At 42.6% G+C, this 23233-nt stretch overlaps 1 protein-coding gene and 2 long non-coding RNA genes across 4 annotated transcripts in view; 2 read left to right on the forward strand and 1 right to left on the reverse strand.

Moving 5' to 3' along the window:
* LOC142502128 (uncharacterized) overlaps positions 1-4180 on the forward strand; it is a 54977-nt gene extending 50797 nt beyond the window's left edge. For both annotated transcript variants that reach the window (XR_012803647.1, XR_012803648.1), the window contains exon 5: positions 1284-4180. This is a non-coding gene — a long non-coding RNA (uncharacterized LOC142502128). The remainder of the gene's footprint in view (positions 1-1283) is intronic.
* Positions 1-23233, reverse strand: part of JMJD1C (jumonji domain containing 1C) — a 1023975-nt gene that overhangs the window by 223396 nt on the left and 777346 nt on the right. The gene's annotated exons all lie outside the window — the stretch shown is intronic.
* Positions 19605-23233, forward strand: part of LOC142502129 (uncharacterized) — a 77068-nt gene continuing 73439 nt past the window's right edge. Inside the window, exon 1 of the long non-coding RNA XR_012803649.1 lies at positions 19605-19929. This is a non-coding gene — a long non-coding RNA (uncharacterized LOC142502129). The remainder of the gene's footprint in view (positions 19930-23233) is intronic.

The following is a 23233-nucleotide window of genomic DNA, read 5'->3' on the forward strand; positions in this document are numbered from 1 at the left end:
CACAATTCTTATTAGGAATGTATTAAAAAAAATTGAAGTAGGGGCGGGGCAAGGTGGCGAGTAGATTTTTGGCTGATTTGTCAAGCACTGCATACATATATATCTCATACATTTTAAGTTATGGTGGGTGAAAAAGGCGACAGAAAACCTCCACCGTTAGCATATAGCCAATAAAGAATATCACTTGTGAGCACATTCACATGTCTTAGACAGGTCTGCAACCCTGCCTTATCACCCACTGCAGTAGGAACACTGTATGCAAGGTGATAATGGGTGAAAGGCAGGGTTGCAGACCTGTCTAAGACATGTGAATGTGCTCACAAGTGATATTCTTTATTGGCTATATATATATATATATATATATATATATATATATATATAAGAGAGAGAGAGAGAGAGAGAGAGAGAGAGAGAGACGGTAATCAGGAGGATCCTGGTGACAAAGAGACAGCACATCACAGCATAAGTGAATAAACAAGGTGTATTAACAACACGGGCACTCATATTAAACTGGGGTCGCTGCCCTTCACAGGCACGCAAAGGGTTAAAGCAGAAATCCACGCACAGTATAGGAGTTTATCTGATATAATGTTATTTTCTTGTCTCATGAACATTACAAATTATTATTGTCTTAATCTCTAGCAAGAGGAGATCTCTTAAAATGTAAAAAATACATTTTAATTGCCAATTAGCGCGGACTGTTGCTTGAAAGATATATATTTTTTAAAGATAGAAATATTTTCCTTGATATGGCAGCATCATATTAAAAAACATAACAGAAGTATGGTATGTTTTCATGGTGGCACTGCTGGTTCCTCAGTTTAACTTTTGATGAATTGTGAACTGGTTTCTTTTTTGATTGCTTTTAAAAGATATGTCATCTTGTTTCTTTTGTTATTTTCCACTCTGGCAGTGGAAGGGTTATTTGTTATGCGCTTTAAAGTCACTTATTTGTCTATTTTATAATGTACAGCATACAGTATGCTTACATCTTCAGATATTTTAGGAAGCCTAAAAACTGGTCTACTGTTTTTTTCTCATGCAAAGAAATAATTTAATGTGTATTAATCAATCCCTTCAGGGGAAGTATGGAAAATACTGACTTTTATAGCAGTGAATAATATTCCTGTGATTATCTCAATCATTTAAAAGTATACATTTTAGCCCTTACCTAGCCAGGAAGTCTACATTGCAGCAGCAATAGTTTTGCATTTTACTGTGCGAAAAACACGTATTGGTTTGCAGTTAGATTGAACCCTGCTGGATATTCATTCTTTTCGCAGAATCTGGGATCTGTTTTCAGAGCCATCTTGCTTACACGTAGCCACAGAAGAAAGGGAGAGGGTTTCTGCGAGCCGTTGCCATAGTAACCTCGCACTTGTTTTTCAGAGCTCAAAAGCAATTGCGCTTTTCTGTGCTTTTCTTCCTATCTGAGCACCTGCTGCCATGTTTTCCATATTAATGTTTATTAGCCGGCTTTTTATTTTGTAAAGGCTTCCATATATTATGTTATAAACAAACAGCATTAAAGACCTTGTTAATGGCAATCTTGCATTTAACATTGTTAATGTTCTACAGTTTCGCCGTTTTCACTGCCTAAGGGCTCAGCCATGTATTTTTATCAGGGCCCGCTAGCGATGATAGTGTTAAGATGTTTAAGATGCATAAAATATTTTCAACTTTCGCACATTGAGGGGAATATGTACATATACCAATTGAATCGTGTTTTGGCGCAATGCTCAATGTGTTGCTCTTGGCTGTTTCACATATACGAAGCCGGTGAGCAAAGATTCTTATACCTGTAACCCCTTTCCCCCTCCTAAGGGAGATTTGGTTGTTGTTACCGGGTATAGTGCTGCTCACCTGTAGGCTCTCAGGATTCTGAGCATCCGCCGATGGTATTGGGGATAAACAGGTCAGGCTTTTGAGTATTATCTTCTTTCTCTTTGGAGCTGCGCCTCCATCCTCCAGGGCCTGTCATAGATAGGAGCAGTCCCTGCAGGGAAGTCTCTTTCCTCCTCCTCAGGCAGGAGTAAAACAACAGTGTCTTTATTGCATACAGCTCTTTATCTTTGTCCCTGGGGCAAGACCCAGGAGCTTGAGGCACCAAGAGTCCCTCCTTAGCTCCCTTACCCCCTAATGGGATAAGGGGTAACAGCTCCCGCTCCCCTGAGGGAGGGAACAGAACAGGCAGAACCAGATCCCTGGCTCAAGAACAGGAACACACTTCCCCCAGAGGGGAGAGAGAACACGAAGAACACCCTACTCCCCCTGAGGGGAGAGAAAACACACAACACCCTACTCCCCCTGAGGGGAGAGAAAACACACAACACCCTACTCCCCCTGAGGGGAGAGAAAACACACAACACCCTACTCCCCCTGAGGGGAGAGAAAACACACAACACCCTACTCCCCCTGAGGGGAGAGAGAACACGAAGAACACCCTACTCCCCCTGAGGGGAGAGAAAACACACAACACCCTACTCCCCCAGAGGGGAGAGAAAACACACAACACCCTACTCCCCCTGAGGGGAGAGAAAACACACAACACCCTACTCCCCCTGAGGGAAGAGAAAACACACAACACCCTACTCCCCCTGAGGGGAGAGAAAACACACAACACCCTACTCCCCCTGAGGGGAGAGAAAACACACAACCCCCTACTCCCCCTGAGGGGAGAGAAAACACACAACACCCTACTCCCCCTGAGGGGAGAGAAAACACACAACACCCTACTCCCCCTGAGGGGAGAGAAAACACACAACACCCTACTCCCCCTGAGGGGAGAGAAAACACACAACACCCTACTCCCCCTGAGGGGAGAGAAAACACACAACACCCTACTCCCCCTGAGGGGAGAGAACTTATAATTTGAACTGCAGCCCCTTTTTGTTACCAGGGGAGTGTCCCATATCTTAGCCCCGGTAGGTGGACAGTACCTCGGCCGTGAGCCACCCCCCCTGTAACTACTAGGGAGTTACGTACTGCAGCAAAGGCCACGCTTAACCCTAACACTGTAGCACAAAAAATAAGTGCAAACCCAAATCACCAAGTGTTGTATAAAACAAATAAATTAATACCACCAATGGGGAGATGCAGCTGGTGTGACTTACTATGACTATGACTTAATAGTTTATTGTACAATGCATATAATTGTACATTATTTCTAACGCGATTTGCTTATAACGTGATGTGATTCTTTGGACCCCAAAGCACAGCGTTATAAGGGGGTTGAGCTGTAAATGCAGATTCCACTAATGAATGCCCACTCACGTGGTAAAGGAATTTTTCAGGCGTTTCCAGATTTCTGATCTGGAGCAGTATTTGAACAGGAATTCTCTCGTACCATATAAATGAAAATAGAAAAATGCATGCAGCCCGCCTGGCCTCTCTGTGTGGCCCGTGATGACTCTGGCCAGGCGCCAGTTAATTAAATAAATTTAAAAAAAAAAAAAAAGTTTAAAAAAATGGCGGCGATTCCTCCCTCCTCCCTCCCAGCCCCCAGGTTTTGCGGTGCGCGGGGGCAGCAGCAGCCGTGTGTTTTTTTTTCTTCAATATTGAGTATGATGAGTGTGGTATGATTAGTCTGCAACTCCGTTTCCATTGCATAATCACTATCCGTTGTGTTTCTAGCAACATGTGTAGCTCCACGCATCCATTGATACTATTGTAACATATACTGTTTGACTAATTTCTCGCTATGCACCATCCCGACTCTTGCGTTCTGCTCAAAGATGTCTTCTTTCTACCCCCTTTGTATCTAAAGCCCTCTCCCGCCTTAAACCTTTTTCACTGACTACCCCACACCTCTGGAATGCCCTTCCCCTCAATACCCGACTAGCACCCTCTCTATCCACCTTTAAGACCCACCTTAAGACACTTGCTTAAAGAAGCATACGAATAGCACTGTGAATATTCTGAACACATGATACATAAAGCTTGGCCCCCTGCAGACGCACTTACCAGAACTCCCTCCTACTGTCTCTGTACGTTCTCCCTACCTACCAATTAGATTGTAAGCTCCTCGGGGCAGGGACTCCTCTTCCTTAATGTTATGCTTATGTCTAAAGCACTTATTCCCATGATCTGTTATTTATATTATCTGTTATTTATTCGATTACCACGTGTATTACTGCTGTGAAGCGCTATGTACATTAATGGCGCTATATAAATAAAGACATACAATACAATACAATACTAGCAGTGTATGTGTCTGAATGAAACTGCTACTATGTGCTTCAGGATGTTAATGGAGCAACACTGCTAAGACACATATATCACCCTTCTCTTTTCCCTGTCATGACTGGGTGGCAATGGAATATGATGAGTGTGGTATGACTTATCTGAAACTGCATTACAACTGGATAACCACTATTTGCTGTGATGTGTAGTGTCACTCCTTGTATTTACTGAGATTGCTGCAATATATGTTGGGTGACCATCAGCATATGTGTCCCCATTAAATTGCTACTATGTATTCTTGGGTGAGAACCACAATGGGTTAATTACCTGCAGAGAATTGTGCAGGAGCTGTAGTGTTCTTACTATTAATGGAGGACATTGAAACATGTGCTACATCAATTATGAGCAAAATCCAAGGAGAATATTTTTAGTGTCCCCATGAGAGTTTTTATATATTTCTGGATAATTACTGCAATGTGTTAATCCTCCCTAAATCTCCTGGTCAGAAAGCGTATTGCACAGCATATGCTAATGCCAATTATTGACTATGGAGACATAGTATATGGCTTGGCTCCTCAAACCCACCTTAGCAAACTTGACACCCTCTACAATTCAATTTGTCGTTTTGTTCTCCAATGCAACTATAACACACATCACTGCGAAATGATCAAAGAACTAGATTGGTCATCACTAGAGTCTAGGCGCAAAGTTCACCTTTCCTGTCTCACCCTCAAATACTTTCTGGGCAAGCTACCCAGCTACCTGAACAAGCTCCTCACCCCTACCACATGCAGTACCTATCACCTGAGATCAGACTCCAAAAGACTATTCATGGTCCCAAGACTCAACAAAGTATCCGGACGTTCCTCCTTCTCCTTCCGTGCACCCCAAAACTGGAACAACCTACCAGAGACTCTCATATCCACCACCAGCTTAAGTTCTTTCAAATCTAAGGCTGTCTCACACTTTAATCTGGTCTGTAACTGTTTCATACGCTCATAATATATATTTTCTTTAACTGTGCACGCAATGTCTTGTATATAATGTATACCTTGTTCATTTATGTAACTGTATTTGTAACCATGTATTATTTGTTTTACTCTGTGCCCAGGACATACTTGAAAACGAGAGGTAACTCTCAATGTATTACTTCCTGGTAAAATATTTTATAAATAAATAAATAATTGACCCTAGCTAATAGAGGCTATAACTTGATACGGTCATTGAACCGTGCCTCGGGGCTATTAATTAGCACACTTTGTGCCAGCCCTTTCTCAGGATAAGTGATCAAGCTAGTTGATTATTTTACTGTCTAGGGTCATAACACAGAGTGATTTGAATGTGCTGATACTGTGATCTCACGCTGATTTGTGAATTTACACAACTACACCATATCGCCTGGCTGCATAGATGCCAGCTCATATTGGTATTTTATGATTTTCTGTCCTCGGCAACATACCCCTCAGATTCAGTACCGACAGTACACTCAAATTTGAGACTGCCGGTTTTATAGACAAAAGCGCATCCTATTAATAGGTTTGTGATCAATTCTGTTGGGGTTTGTTTGGACTGAGGCCATATACCAATGTGTTTAGGTGTATTTCCTTAAATCTTGCTTTTTTCCGTAGACGTGTATAAAACGGTTAATAAAGCTAATATTTGTGTTGGTATGCCATTTTGGGGGTGGCCATGGATTTGTTTACCACTCCCCTCTGTACAACTATCATTTTAAATATAGGATATTAATAAAATTATTAATTTTAATTTATAAATAACACTAATATAGGTTGATTCGAGTGCATTCGGGGGGTAAATTTTCTTTTTGTTTGCCTGCTTAGGTTTTTCAGGCTAAGATACTATATAAAGTTTTGTACTCGCTAATATAAAACACGTGTATACTCATTTATATAACTTGTATATATTAATCATATGCCCGTGTTTATATTTCGAAACACAATTGGACAATGTTATGGTATAAAGGTCTATTTTTTGTGGTTAAATCTGCACATACTTTTTTTGTCTTTTACTGTTGGAGAATTAGCATTTTCATCCTCTATATGAGACTTGTGTAACAGAAAAAACATGATTCACCCAGCGTATTCTGTCACTCAGATCCGTTCTCAAAGTATGTTTGGTATTAGAGTAAAATTAACTTTACATACTGTATAAATATCTGACCATGCACAAAATGGAACTTAGAAACATTTTACGTCACGATATTTTATGTTTAAAAGTATTGATGGATAAAACAAACAATAGCAGCTAGCAGAATTTATGAGCATTAGCTGGTATTAGCAGATTGAATGTTAGGTTTTGACATTTACAGTATGTTTGGCAAAGTTAATAAATACTTAATGTTACAGATGGCAAACACAATATTTTTTATTCCCTTTATCAGAGCAGAAAAAAATTAAATGACAATATCCAATCAGAGGAGAGATGCAAAACAGCATACTGTATTGAAGGAGCACAGGTATCTATAAAGGGAAAGCAGCTAGACAGAAGGGGAGGGACGACAGCTGTGCTAGACTGTGTGAGTGAGTGCAGGAGAAAGCCGTAGAGACATTGTGCAAGACCTATAACCAGAGTATTACTGCACACTATAGTAGTGAGATTGTCATGTTCTACCCACTTTAAACAGATTGTGACTTCTTTGCAATGCTGCTACCAGCCTCACAATCCAGGGTCGGCAACCCGGCTCAACCTGATCAGTCCAAAAGAGATGACTGCCAGCTTCATTCTTCCTTTACACAATTAAGCTGTACAAGATGCAATTAGAGTAGGTTGAAACTTTTGGGGAAATTACAGCCTAAAAAAAAGGTTCTGAAAATAGAAAAAATAAATAACAAATTTGTGTAAAGTTGCATATCAATGATGTCACAAAAGGAGGCGGTCGCGGTCTCTGATTGGTTTAGAGACAGTCACATGTGGCAATTGTCTCGAAAAAATAAAATAGACCCGGCTTTGACATTTTTGATCGCGACGTTGCTCTGTCGCCGTTGCGCTTATTATAAGCGCTTGCGACGGAGTCAATGTATTTGTTTCAGAGCACCGTCACGTCGCCATCGCCAGGCACTATAAGCGCAGCCTTAATGCTCCTATTTAGCAGGGTGGGAATTCCTAAGGAGATTTAAACCGACCAGGGAACCCCATTTATGTCCCAAGAAACGAAAGAGTTATGTAAGCGCCCCACAATCAAACACCTAAGAACCTTAGTCTATCATCCACAGACAGATGGTCTAGTGGAACGATTCAATAAAACCCTAAAAAAGCATGTTACGTCGGGAGGTTGATAACGATGGCAAAAACTGAAATTGTTTATTGCCAAAAAGTTTATTCCAGGTTTTTCTAAAGGTAGAGCGATCGATCTTTTCCAACAGGCAGTTGAAAGGGACTTATCACTTCTTTACAAAGGCATTCAATTCACAACTAAGAAGAAACATCACGACAACTTAAGACCTGAATTACGTGATGCTATTACTTCCCTAAAGAACAATGACAGCACCGTAATAAAAAATGCTGACAAAGGCGGTGCTGTTGTTGTTCTAGACTGTTCTTGCTATTTCACAGAAGCATATAGACAGTTGAGTGACCAATTCTCTTATGTACGATTACAAACAGATCCGACTAATACTTTTCTGCAGGAGCTTAATGATCTGCTTGAGGAGGGGAGGGTCCTTCGAGTTCTTTCTTGCAAAGAATCTGACTATTTACACTGCACACACCCATCTTCCACCATCTTCCTAAAATTCACAAATCTCTTCACTCACCACCAGGACGTCCGATTGTTTTCAGCATTGGGTCACTGGGTGGGCACCTGTCCATTTACATTGATCACTATTTACAACCACTTGTCTCTACACTCCCTTCACACTTACTCGACACTTCACACGTGTTGTCTTTATTCCAAAACTTTCCCTGGTGACCTAATTTTCTTTGGGTTACATTAGATGTATCCTCTTTGTATAATATAATTTAATACTCAGATGGACTGTCAGCCACTAGACACTTTCTGAACACGATCCATCTCTCTCACCAGCACATGTCACTTTTCTCCTGGACAGCATATTTTTCTTACTCGCACACAACTATTTTCTTTTCTCTGGGGGTTTCTATCTCCAAACATGTGGGACAGCCATGGGCACATGCTTCGCACCTTCGTATGCCAACCTCTTCATGGGTTGGTGGGAAGCCTCCCACGTGTTTGGAGATAGAAACCCTTATCGCAAACACATCCACTTCTATCGTCGCTACATCAACAATTTGTTACTCATTTGGCATGGCACCACAGAAAAACTTCCACCATTTATAAATTATATCAACACCAACACACTCAATCTGTTCTTCACTTCACAACACATCAATTTCCTTGACTTGAATCTTTTTGTCGGCCTTGATCTCATGGTGCATACTGACACCTGTCAGAACACTCCAGGAACACACTTTTGCATGCCAAAAGCTGCCATCATTATAGCCTACCATAGGCATACCTTATGGGCAGTACATGAGAGCACGAGCTGACAGATCGATTCCTATGAAGGGGATATTATAAAAAGGCACTAGATGAGGCATATCAGAAAGCTCTGAAGCAGAATAGAGATTAACTAATTGACTAAAGTCATATAAAGATTAATGAGAGACTTCAAGGTAAACATGGGAGAATTGGACAGACACAATATCCATTCGATCTAGACCCCCCCATATTTCATTACACAATTCAGTAACCAATCATATGCTATCAAACAAATAATAAAAAACCACTGGAACATCCTTTCCATAGATCCTCTTTATGGGGCATTACATCTGCCAATCCAAAGTTTGTTTTTAAGAAAGCACAAACTTTGGGTAATAACATCTATCCGAGTATGTTAAAAAAAGACAAGAACATTGCTAAGACATAATTTTTTCCAAACTTAACTGGATGTTTCCCTTGTAGTCGTTGTAAGATTTGCAAACATGTATTTCAATCTAAGACATTCACCAATATGGCGGGTGACCGATCCTATGATATTGTGTCTTTCACCAATTGTAACACCGAATTTGTTGTCTATGTGCTAATATGTGGATGCAAGAAAAGATATGTCGGTTTAACAACCAGAATGTTCAAACTACATTTGATGGAACACTTCAGACTGATTCTGAAAAGGGATTAAACCCATCCAGTTTCAAAACACTTTTCCGAATGTCAGTCTGGGTCAGTACAAAATTTCAGATGTATTGCTATTGATCATGTTAAGATCCACACCAGAGGAGGTGACAAACACTCTTTATAAAAGAGAAGCCCATTTGGATTTTGGTCCTAGATACTTTAATTCCTAAAGGACTCAATACAGAATGGGATTTAAAATATTTCTTTGATTAAATGCTGTTACATTATTCAGTGTTTCTACTTTGTCTCCTCATTCCTCTGACTTGGATTTAGGGAGGTAATTTACCTGTTTCTATTACCATAGTTCAACACATCTGAGTACATCTACTCTGTTTTCTGTGTTTTGTGATATTATTGTATGATATACTAATTTGAGCTCTGTGAATGTATGTGTTACTTTGTATTTTTTTTTATTATGAGGAAGAGATACCAATCAACACTTGGTTTGTAATATTACCATCTAAAAATATATTGTTTTACTGTGGTCGTTTGGTAGACTAACTAGAGTGTAGTTTGATTCTTAGCACTGCAGAATTTTTATGATACATTTGCTGTCATTCAATGTATGTGATTTTTTTACATACAAATCGCTACTTCTATTTAATACTTGTGAATCTAATACGATACTCAATAACATGGGTCTCATTTGGTATTTATATCATTATCACTAACCCTGAAGAATATATAGAACGAGATGACAGCTGCTGTTCATTTCTATTATCCTGTGAGTTCTCCAATTGCTCTATTCTATATAACAGGTTGTTCATTACTAACAGTATATATTTTCCTACTAGCAGTATTATTTGCTATGCATAATTCTCTTTTTCTGATCAAGTTGAACTATTTTACATTACATTTGTTAGTCCTTATTTGTTTATGGAATCAGCACAATGTGTTTAACGACGGAGATCTATCTATAAGATATAATGTTTCAGCAATGTGGTCTCAGTTAGATGTTATGTTGCAAACATTACAATGATAGATTATACCATCTTAAATGGAACAGAATTTCAAGGAACCAAGTGTCTATTCTTTTTCACACCAAGTGGCAGTATGATCCTGTTACTTATATGTTCAAATACAGAGATCTAACTTTGTTTAAAATCCTTGTGTCCTCTCACATGTGCTAATTCTTTATTATATCATTAACATCAGTTGTTTCAATTAGAATAGGAGGAGCTATATAAACCTATCCCATTGTGTGTTATAGCATACTTCTTCAGAAAGCGCTGTGCAAGCGTGAAACGTGTGGGAGTGCTATTCCCCTGTTTTGTTCTAGTATGTCTTTTGTTTTTAATGTAGTTTAATAAACCTTTTTTATGTTTACGCTATCCCGGTGAGTGGTGGAGTGCTTTACATCAGAGTTTTTGCAGTCCAGCCCATCCTTCGTTGTACTTTTGTATCCGGTTCGTGGATTGGTGTGACGCACAGCACGCCTTCAACACACAGGATTCATGTACACTCAACTCGGGGGAGACGGTGCTTCATACAGAGCCGCCATACTCTCAACACTAAACTCAGACAGGGGGTTCAATCATATATTTCTAAGTAACAATCATAGTTTTATATCAATCTATAGTCCATAAGGTTAATATCTAAAAGGATATAAGTGTGATCCTCAGGAGCTGCTTCTTATCAAATTGCCCTGCAATGTGGGCAACAAAGATTCAAGAGTTCCAGGTGAAAGAAAAAGCGCTGCTCTGTAGACTCACAAACATATACACAAGAGAGAGAACACAAAAAGAGAAAAAATAAAGTGTAATACGTTCCAAAAGTATAATATTGGGTTTTTGGAGGCGCTTGAAGACATAACCCAAATTATTGAGGAACCAACCAGAAGAGGGGCAATACTGGATTTGGTAATATCAAACTATGTGGAATAATTAAGTAATAATCCCCGAAGAACAGGGCATTACTGGCCAATAATGCCCTGGCTGGAAGAGTTGAAGGCCCGAGGTGAAGCCGAGGGACTTTAACCCAGCCAGGGCATTATTGGCAAGTAATGCCCTGTTCTGAGGGGGTTATTACTATTATAGGCTAAATGTAGGCTTTTTTTAATAAATAATAGACACTTTTGTATATATATATATATATATATATAGATTTTTAAATAAAATGGTAAATACATTAAACCATCTCTATATACGCTTACACTGCAGATATCTATATCCACACACTGCCACCACCTCTGTGTACACACACACAAACAGCAGCTCTACACACAACACAGCAGCTCTACACACAAACTCTGCTGCTGCTACACACACATACAACACAACAGCACAGCACACACACACACTGCTGCTGCTGCTACACCGATAAACACTGCTGCTAACACTGACACACACACACAGCACCTTTACACACACACACAGCAGCTCTGCACACAACACATCAGCTCTACACACACAAACTGCTGCTACACACACATACAACACAACAGCACACCACACCACACACATACAAACACTGCTGCTACACCCATAAACACTGCTACTGACACACACACACACACACACACTAGACAGACAGAAACTGCAGCCACAAACAAACTGCAGACAGTGACTTACAGTACTTACTTTGCAGTCTCTCTCCCTCCCTCTACCTCCTCTATCTCCTCCTCTCCCTCTCCAATTCAACTGAATCTGCTCAGTCAGCTCTGTTCACGGAGGGAGGGGGAGGAGTCAACCCGTGGCTGATACTTCCTGACTAATCCCCTGCCCTGTCTCAGAGCTGTTCCTGCCTTCTGACCAATCCCCTGCCCTGTCTCAGAGCTGTTCTGAAAGCTGATTGGCTGGAAATCAACACATTGGAAAGCAACACATTGGAAAGCAACACATTGCAAGCAGCCAAAATTCTGGGAATTACTGATTGGATAATGCCCGGAATTTTAACCAATCAGAGAGCAGGGTTTTCAATAATGCCTGCAATTTTACTGCTTTAACCTATAATAATAAATATTCAAGTCCAGCAACATTTGGGTAACAGTGATCATAATATGGTCTCATTTGAAATAAATTATCAAAAATCAGATTACTTGGGTTCAACAAAGACCTTAAACTTTAGAAAAAACTTTAGAAAAGCAGATTTGAATAAACTGAGGACTAATCTACAAGGAATATATTGCAGGGAAAATGTAGAAGATAAATAAATGGTCAGTCTTTAAAACATTGTTAGAAAAGCACACTCCCAAAAATTAAAAGTCTGTATCATGGACTATGCAATACATATGGACTTTAAAATGAACAGACCTTTAATTTTTGGGAGCTTTCATGCATGACCTGGATACTTACAATTCCATTATATCCAGTGTTCGACAAACCTATACATTTGCTCGCCCCGGGCGAGTGGATTTAACCCCCGGGCGAGTAAATATTGGCCCAAGCAGCACACGTTTGGTACTAGGTGGCGAGTAGATTTTTTTGTGTGGCGAGTAGATTTTTTGGTGATTTGTCAACCACTGATTATATCACTTTTCAGTAGCATGATTCCATTTGTAGCACATTATGCGGATCTGTTTGTATGCCTGAATTGCATCTTCTTTGATTGTGTATGCCTTGTATTTCTGGCCAATTTACATGTGTGCTCTAGCTACATTTTGTTAGCATGACTATTTTATGTGTAGTTTGCGAATTATCACCAGGATTAGCTATACTAAGTATCACAGTCTGTATAGTCTTTGCTCTGTGATTCTTTCTAGAGCTTGCTACACTATTCATGGCATGATTTAGTGCCTTGAATTTCTGGGCAGCCTACACGTGTGTTCCAGCTATCTATTGTTAGTATAACAATCTCATGTGTAGTTTGCTAATTATCACCAGGACTAACTGTACTCTGTATCATAGGTTGTAGTCTTTGCCCTGTGATTTGTTTCTAGTGCTTGACACGCCATTCATGGCATTATTTACTGTCCATTATTTGGTCCTTCTCTTGTCCCTTGAGGAGTCAGTTTGGATTCCCCCCCCCCACCCCCCATTTTTACATTTCCTCCCCTGTTTTTAAGTCATGTAATAAACTTTGTTATTTCTTTGGTATACCCGTGTGCTCTTGTTGTTGTCACATGAATCTTTTGTTCTTCAGTATTAGGTGATACCTTTTTAATTTGGACTAACAATTTATGTCATAGGACAAGCTTTCGAGAGTTTTCCTCTCTTCTTCAGGCCTTGCAATACTGATATACAAAGGTTTCTACGACTTAGACAGGGATTGGAAAAGAAAAAAAAGAAGAATGAAGAATTACAGGCACTGGAAGGGTGTTAAAACTGAGATAAGAAATGTGAGAATTAGGGATGGGGGGGGGGGCTGTACATCCACAGCAGCATAGAGGGGGAAGAAGATGGGGGGGAGAGGGTAAAAGATGGCACAATGGCAGGGAGGACCATTACAACAAATTATGATTGTGTGTGAGAAACCCCATGTCTGCATTAAGTCCACTTGTTTTGGTGTCAAAGAGTCTTATCAATCGGAGCTCAAATGTTTTCCGTTCTTGGGTGCGTTTGAACATTCCATTGAGGATTTTGATTTTTAAATCATTTATGGAATGATCTGGCTGTGAGAAATTATGTCCCACTGGTGAGCAGCATCTTCATTCTTCATGGTTGAGTATAGAATGTCTGTGGATATTCATTCTTCCTTGACGTTTTTGGCTGGTTTCCCCAATGTAGCACCCTTGGTCACATTGGTTGCATTGAATCATATAAACCATGTTCCTGGATGTGCAGCTGTATGATCCTTTAACATTGAGTGTTCCATGGTTGTGACTGGCTGTGGGATCCTTGCATATATGTCTGCAGAGTTTACAATGTGTGTTGTTGCACGGTTTTGTGCCATTATCAGTGTTTTTAAGTTTGTTGTGAAGTTTTCTGTTGACTAATTTCTGTTTGAGGTTTGGTGGTTGCCGCAATGCAAGAATGGGAGGTTTGGGAAAGATTTATTTTAATGTCACATCCTCTTCCAGCATGGGTTACAGATCTTTGATTATTTTTCGTATTCCCTCTAGGGTAGGGTTGTATGTGACCACTAGTGGTATGCGTGTGGTAGGTTCTCTCTGTCTGTATTGTAGCAGGTGTTCTCGTGGGGCTTTTAGTGCAGATGTAATAGTTCTGACAATGGTCTTTGATTTGTATCCCTTCTGTCTGAACGATTCGGTCAGGGTTGTGAGATGCCTGTTTCTGTCTTCAGTGTCAGAGCATATGCGGTGGTATCTTATAGCCTGGCTGTGTATGATACCTTGAGAAAAACAAGTGATAGACAGCATTCAGAAAATTAGATAATCTAACGCAGGTTGCAGGGTGCAAATTAGAGGACCAAAAAGAAGGACCCAATTCCTCCTAAATAATTACAAAGCAGTAATAATAGTTCCAGCACTCACTGACTAGTAGAGTAAATCTCAAGAGTAGGTGATTGCCAAATCAAAAAAGGTATTTAATATCAACACAAGTCAAATACACGGAGCGATGTGACCAACACAAAAGCGTCTAAAATACATACTGCAAACAAACATAGTATACGAAAAACAGGATATAACACAATGGGAGGTGGAGGGAAAAAACAAGGGGGGGGAGCACAAAAAGGGGATAAGCAGGTGGGCAACGTTTCGGGGACAAACCCCTTCCTCAGGCCCGTTCCCTCAGGACCCCAAAGGGGACACAGAGGCTGCCACCGGGAGATGTGATCCAGAAGCACCCGCGGCCCATCACTTCACACTAGCTGGGCATAATGCTAGCCAGCTAAGGTACCAGGTCATTGATGGCATGAGGACGAGTCGCCGTGGTGGAGATACACAAAGGTTGCTACTCCAGAAGGAATCTAGATGGATCAGGCTCCTAGGTACCATGGCCCCAAGGGGAGTGAGTAAGGAACTAGATCTGAGCTGTTACTTTTAATATATACTGTTATATTCTGTTCACTGTTGATCCTTTGATCCATAGATAGCACCGATACCCGGCCACCTCTATGAAGAGCTTCGGTTGACCTGGTACAGTATTGCCCCTCTTGATGAGGGATGTGGCTGGTCAAGTATGGGTCACTAGTGGCAGTCTTGGTGGAATGATCCATCCTTTACACACTGTAGTCTTGCTCTACCTCTACTCCTTGCCCAACAATACCCCTTCCTCCCCTATTCTGTATAGGGTAGTACCCTCTCAGTACCATGGTAATATCCTATGTTATAGTGTATATATATGTATTATTGGATTATATGTTTCCAAGTTTCACACTCTTATTAACTTTTATTTTTTGATTTCTTATCTTTATTGATATTTTATTATAGGTAACACTATTGAGCTACATGTTTGATTACATTACCCTGTGCACATTGGACATTGATTCTGGGCTGAACCAGTATGCTGCCTGATGGAAGTGCTCATCATCTGCTCACTGAGTTCACACAGTTGAAGAAGGGACCCCTCGGCAGCTTTTGCTACTACCACAGCAGCCTCTGTGACGTGGACTGACGTTTTTCATTATGCGCATGTGCGCGCCATCCCGTGCGTGTTCGCGCGATCCCATGGACATCCGATGTGCCTACACAGAAGGACTCCTTCATTAGCTGAGGTGCGCAGGCACCAACCTTGGACGGCTGTTCCCAGCAGGAGTCCTCTAGTATACACACTGACTACGGTATGTGACTGCACATGCGCACTACGGAGTGAAGCCGGAGGGTATTCCAGCCTATCAGATACATGCACAGTGTCCAGCATATGACGTGAAGGGGCTCAGCTGCTCCTGATTTTGGTTGGTTACCCACACAGCTGCTGTTATTGGACTAATTACATCACCAATGATGACGTCACCCCTCCCCTTTATCTACTGCCTCATTCAGTCCCAGTCAGCAGTCACCCTTGCAGCAGGAGAGGAGAAGTGCTTGTGATTATGCTAGATGTTTTATACCCTGTGGTCTGATTTAACACTGGTTATATTCTCTCTATTTTGCTATATTATACGCTTAGATTGATTACTTAGAGGTGCTTTGTGTGCTTAATCTGCTAGGGTTGCTGTTTCATTGTGTTGGGGCATTGGGGTAAGGGAAGTACCTCTGGGTCCCCTTTGGGGTCCTGAGGGAACGGGCCTGAGGAAGAGGTTTGTCCCCAAAATGTTGCTCCCCCTGCTTATCCCCATTTTTGCCCCCCCCTTGTTTTTTCCCTCCACACACCCCCACCTCCCATTGTGTTATATCCTGTTTTTCGTATACTATGTTTGTTTGCCGTATGTATTTTAGATGCTTTTGTGTTGGTCACATCGCTCCGTGTATTTGACTTGTGTTGATATTAAATACCTTTTTTGATTTGGCAATTACCTACTCTTGAGATTTACTCTACTAGTCAGTGAGTGCTGAAACTATTATTACTGCTGTGTATGATACCTTGTTTTGTACGAGAGGGATGGAAGCTGGAGTTGTGGAGATAACTGCATCTGTCTGTTGGTTTCTTGGTCACTGCAGACCTCTTTTACATTGGGGCCGCGTGCGCGATTGCTACTGCACATGCGCGATCCTGTAATGGCCGCCGCTGCACTCCTGCGCAGGCTCTATCTGTAATGACCGCCGCTGACGCACGAACTCCTGCGCATGCTCGAACACTTGTGCCAACCTCAATATGGTCACCGTAACTCCAGGGACTATACTGCGTCTGTGCGAGCTCCTGCGCATGCGCAAACGCACTAAAAATTGTGGCGCCCTGTTGTGTATGTCACTAAGAGCCCCCAGCGATGCGATCGCCCCCGCAGCTCCCCGACATACCACGGGGTCCCCGTTCTCCTGCGGAAGTAAGGGGGGCCAGGGGGAAGCCTGCAACATACATACATACATACATACATCTATATATATATAAATTCGGAAACGGAAAAATGGGGGAGCATGGGATTAGGGCAATATACAATACAGATGCAAACGATAGTGTACTGATGTAGTGGTATGGGGGCCAAGCTTATAATATACTTACACGGCCTTGTGTAAGCAAAAATCAAATAGATTGGTATCTTTTCAGGATAAGTCCTGACCTCTCCAAACTCAGGTATGGAAAATCAATGGGGGTATAGATAGTATGCTAATACATATGTACTCACACGGCCCAGTGTGAGTAATAGTAGGGGTTCTGGTATCTTTGTGGTTTACTCAACCCGTCCAAGCTTTTAGACTAGACGCAGGGGATGGCTCTCCAGCAATACTCCAACAGGAAATCTCACTCTAGTTGCTTGAAGTCAGTGAGTGTCTCTCCCCGGTCCCGCAGTGAATGGGGGGGAACAAGTGATGCACAATCTCAGTAAGGTTCTTTTAAAAATTGGCATTTATTAATACAAATAAACAAAGAACTCACATATACAATAAACTCCTGGCCTTCCCACGTAGCTCAGTCGCGAGCCCCAACAGCAGGTAGTTCCGCCCCGCGTCCGGGGTGCAGAGTGATGACACTTCTCTGCTCTGCTATGGTTGCGGCTGTAGGAACTGGCTACGGAAGCCTCCGTAGGACATAAACTGCCACCAATTCGAGCAACGCGTTTCGCCGAGTAATCAGCTTCCTCAGGCTCATACACAACGGGGCGCCACCATGTTTAGTGCGTTTGCGCATGCGCAGGAGCTCGCACAGACGCAGTATAGCCCCTGGAGTTACGGTGACCATATTGAGGTTGGCACAAGTGTTCGAACATGCGCAGGAGTTCGTGCGTCAGCGGCGGTCATTACAGATAGAGCCTGCGCAGAAGAGTGCAGCGGCGGCCATTACAGGATCGCGCATGTGCAGTAGCAATCGCGCACGCAGCCCCAATGTAAAAGAGGTCTGCAGTGACCAAGAAACCAACAGACAGATGCAGTTATCTCCACAACTCCAGCTTCCATCCCTCTCGTACAAAACAAGGTATCATACACAGCAGTAATAATAGTTTCAGCACTCACTGACTAGCAGAGTAAATCTCAAGAGTAGGTAATTGCCAAATCAAAAAAGGTATTTAATATCAACACAAGTCAAATACACGGAGCGATGTGACCAACACAAAAGCATCTAAAATACATACGGCAAACAAACATAGTATACGAAAAACAGGATATAACATAATGGGAGGTGGGGGAGTGTGGTTGGGAAAAAACAAGGGGGGGGGGCAAAAAATGGGGATAAGCAGGGGGGGCAACATTTTGGGGACAAACCCCTTCCTCAGGCCCGTTCCCTCAATGAGCCTGAGGAAGCCGATTACTCGGCGAAACGCGTTGCTCGAATTGGTGGCAGTTTATGTCCTACAGAGGCTTCCGTAGCCAGTTCCTACAGCCGCAACCATAGCAGAGCAGAGAAGTGTCATCACTCTGCACGCGGGGCGGAAAAACCCTGCTGTTGGGGCTCGCGACTGAGCTACGTGGGAAGGCCAGGAGTTTATTGTATATGTGAGTTCTTTGTTTATTTGTATTAATAAATGCCAATTTTTAAAAGAACCTTACTGAGATTGTGCATCACTTGTTCCCCCCCATTCACTGCGGGACCGGGGAGAGACACTCACTGACTTCAAGCAACTAGAGTGAGATTTCCTGTTGGAGTATTGCTGGAGAGCCATCCCCTGCGTCCAGTCTAAAAGCTTGGACGGGTTGAGTAAACCACAAAGATACCAGAACCTCTACTATTACTCACACTGGGCCGTGTGAGTACATATGTATTAGCATACTATCTATACCCCCATTGATTTTCCATACCTGAGTTTGGAGAGGTCAAGACTTATCCTGAAAAGATACCAATCTATTTGATTTTTGCTTACACAAGGCCGTGTAAGTATATTATAAGCTTTGCCCCCCATACCACTACATCAGTACGCTATCGTTTGCATCTGTATTGTATATTGTCCTAATCCCATGCTCCCCCATTTTTCCGTTTCCATGTTTGTATAAGGGCTCTGGATTGTCCCTACTCTGGGGTTGACGCAGACGGGACTTAAGGGTTGTCTCTAAGCACCTAAAAGAGACCAAATTTTATTGGCTATACTTTAAGCATTGTTCTGAGACTCAAGGTAAGCGCCTGGTTTTTCTTGTTCCCATATATATAAATTCGAAAGGTTAGTGCTAGATGCGGTGAATCTGATTGGTCCTCAGCCTCTGGCCAATCAGATTGGTGGCTCTATGATGTCACTTAACTGCCACTCTCTTCCCCCTCGGCCTCACCACACACAGACACTTCTCTCCCCCCCCCCCCCATCACACTCACCCTCACGTGCGCCGCCCTGCACCGGCTCCCGGACGGAGGGGAAACGCGGCGTGGCCCTTCTGCCCCAGCCGCCAACTTCAGGCTCCTCCCCCCTCGCTCCCAACCGGCTCCCGGACGGAGGGGAAGCGCAGCGCAGCCCTCCTGCCCCAGCCACCAACGCTAACTTCCCTCCCCGGCGCTCCCTTACCTCCGGTGGCCACGCGGGCCGGGACGTGGCCGCTGGGGGGCCAAGCAGCCTCCTCTGATCTGCACCAGTCCCACTCTCCACCACCTCTCACTCCCGTCGTGTGTGTGTGTGGAGAGGGACATTTTGCTCCTGCCAACAATTTGTGCCTCAGCCGGTAAGATGGCAGCGCTGAGTGGACAGACAGTGGGCGGGCAGCCTCCGGAAGGACCCCCTTCCTCCTGCAGCTGCCCCTGGTAAGATGCCGCCGCACAGCAGACTGGCGCTGACGCAGGGGAGGGGGAGTCAGGAGAGGGGGGGAGAGTCAGGAGAGGGGGGGGGAGTCAGGAGAGGGGGGGAGTCAGGAGAGGGGGGGAGTCAGGAGAAGGGGGGGAGAGTCAGGAGAGGGGGACTCAGGAGAGGGGGGGAGAGAGGGAGTCAGGAGAGGGGGGGAGAGAGGGAGTCAGGAGGGGGGGGGAGAGGGGGAGTCAGGAGAGAGGCGGGAGAGGGAGTCAGGAGAGAGGGGGGGTGAGGGAGTCAGGAGAGAGGGGGGTGATTCAGGAGAGGGGGGGGGAAGCCCACTGACTGACACACACTCACTCACTGACACACACACACACTCACTGACTGACTGACATATACTTCCCCCCTCAGTCAGCTCAGCTGCCAAACACACGGGGGCACGGAGCTGTGAACAGGGGGTGGAACGGAGCTGTGAGCGGGGGGGGGAAACAAAGCATTGAATGGGGGGAATCGGAGCTGTGAACAGTGGGGGGAGGGGGCGCAGCTCTGAACAGCTGTGAAGGGGGGGGGAGGGGAGTTGAGAGGGAGGATGGGGGAGCCAAACATTACATCACGGGCAACGCCAGGTATAACAGCTAGTATATATTTAATAACCAATTTTATAAAATATGGACACCATAAGTCCGATAGCAATATAAAATAGATACAATAAAATAAATAGATAAAAAGTTGAACCAGTGGAAGCTGTATTCTCTACATGAGATGGAGCCCCGAGGGTTAATAAGTCTCTGAGATGTGAATTCCATTCATGAATAGATAGTTGTTAGCAATCAGTAGATTGATATCTTTGCTACAGAGTCCTTGTATTCCCCTATACGTGTAATAGAGTAGATGTATAGTCCCTCCGGCAACTTAAGGGTTAATGCAAGAGTCCTTTGATTTAATAACTTCAGCTCCTACCAGGGGAATCCCAATAGAGCTGATCTGGGATCAGCGCTGATAGCACGCCCGTCAGCTGGGACCTCCGTAGGCAACAGGAGCCGGTCTTGCAGACCTGATGCATATAAGAATAAAGTCTCTGCTTGCCCCAAAAGTATACACCGGAGTACCTGATCAATCGCTGAGTGGTACCGCTGGTGTCCGGCAGTATGTGGGATCCGGTGAATATCAACCGCCTTGATGCCAAAGGCAATGAAGCCTAATGGGTACTCAGTCCCGCACTTCCCCCAAGGGAGCTGAACCCGAGAGGAAAACTAGAAACAGCTATTTGGGAAATCCTCTGTAGAGTTCTAACAGCTGATTCACTGGGGCAACGCAATGACGTAACCCTACGCGTTTCGTCAGATAGGTGACCAACTTCTTCAGGGGTGGCCAGAAGGGTGGACTCAGGCTCTATTTAATGCCGTCAGATGAAATCCAATTGAATGATAGTTCATTGGCAATCAGTTACAAAACACTATTCACTGTGCAAATCCTATAAGTGCAAATTATACAGTGTATGCTTCAGTGTCATAAATAATATAACCACTAAACATATAAACAGTTACAATAACAGTGATGTAAACACTATAAAAAATATATACTTAGTTAAGTTATGGTGGGTAAAAAAAGTGACAAAAACCCTCCACAGCAAAGCAAATAGCAAATGGAAATATTACTGTATGCTCATCTGCTGTGACCATGCAGCAAGCTTAAGCCTATAGGGAACCATGTTAAAAATGGTTATTGAGGCAAAAAGTGACACTGTGTGCTCATTTGCATGTCATTTCCCAGAATCCCAGAATCCCTTGCTGCAGTGGAAGTGCTGTATGCTGGGTGATAATGGGGAAAGGTGGGGTTGCAGACCTGCCTAAGACATGCAGATGAGCATACAGCTATATTTGCATATTTGCTTTCCTGTGGAGGGTTTTTGTCACTTTTTTTACTCACCATAACTTAACTCAGTATTATATATATATATATATATATATATATATATATATATATATATATATATATATATACACAGTGTTCGACAAACCTATACATTTGCTCGCCCCGGGCGAGTGGATTTAACATCGTGGCGAGCTCCTATTGGCCCAAGCAGCACACGTGTGGTACTAGGTGGCGAGTAGATTTTTTGGTGATTTGTCGACCACTGTGTATATATATATATATTCCACTGCCGAGGCAAAAAGTGACACTGTGTGCTCATTTGCATGTCATTTCCCAGAATCCCTTGCTGCAGTGGAAGTGCTGTATGCTGGGTGATAATGGGGAAAGGCGGGGTTGCAGACCTGTCTAAGACATGCAGATGAGCATACAGCCATATTTGCATATTTGCTTTCCTGTGGAGGGTTTTTGTCACTTTTTTTACTCACCATAACTTAACTCAGTATTATGTTATATATATATATATATATATATATATATATATATATATATATATATATATATATATACAGTGGTTGACAAATCACCAAAAAATCTACTCGCCACACAAAAAAATCTACTCGCCACCTAGTACCAAACGTGTGCTGCTTGGGCCAATATTTACTCGCCCGGGGGTTAAATCCACTCGCCCGGGGCGAGCAAATGTATAGATTTGTCGAACACTATATATATATATATATATATATATATATATATATATATATATATATAGTGCAGAATAAATGAGTTCTTCAGTATTCGGTGATACCTTTTTTATTGGACTAACAATTTATGTCATAGGACAAGCTTTCGAGAGTTATCCTCTCTTCTTCAGGTCTATACTGATATACAAATGAATCTATGGCTAAAACAGTGTGGAGAGAGGAAAAAAAAAAAAAAAAGAGCGGATAACTCTCGAAAGCTTGTCCTATGACATAAATTGTTAGTCCAATAAAAAAGGTATCACCGAATACTGAAGAACTCATTTATTCTGCACTATCGCCAACTGGACTAACACCTATTTCTCTTATATATATATAATATAATATATTACTAGTTACAATAATATTAACAGTATCTAATATATAAATAAAATTATGTTGTTACTAGCTGCTGAATGTGATTGTCCGTGCACCCGCACTGTCATTGCCCAAGAGTACACCCACTTGACACACACTCCCACACGACTGTCATTGGCCAAAACTTACAGTGACATCACTGACACACACCTACTTCACTGTCACACACTTGCACTGACAGCATACCCCCACAGAACCCCTGCAGAGTCCTTGGTAAGTTCATCTCACACTCTCACCCCTGTGTCCACACACACACACACACACACACACACACACACACACACTTACACACTTACACACTTAACATTTTAATATGTCCTGTTTCACA

Source organism: Ascaphus truei, chromosome 8 (genome assembly GCF_040206685.1).
Source record: "Ascaphus truei isolate aAscTru1 chromosome 8, aAscTru1.hap1, whole genome shotgun sequence".
In the NCBI taxonomy this organism is placed as follows: Eukaryota; Metazoa; Chordata; class Amphibia; order Anura; family Ascaphidae; genus Ascaphus; species Ascaphus truei.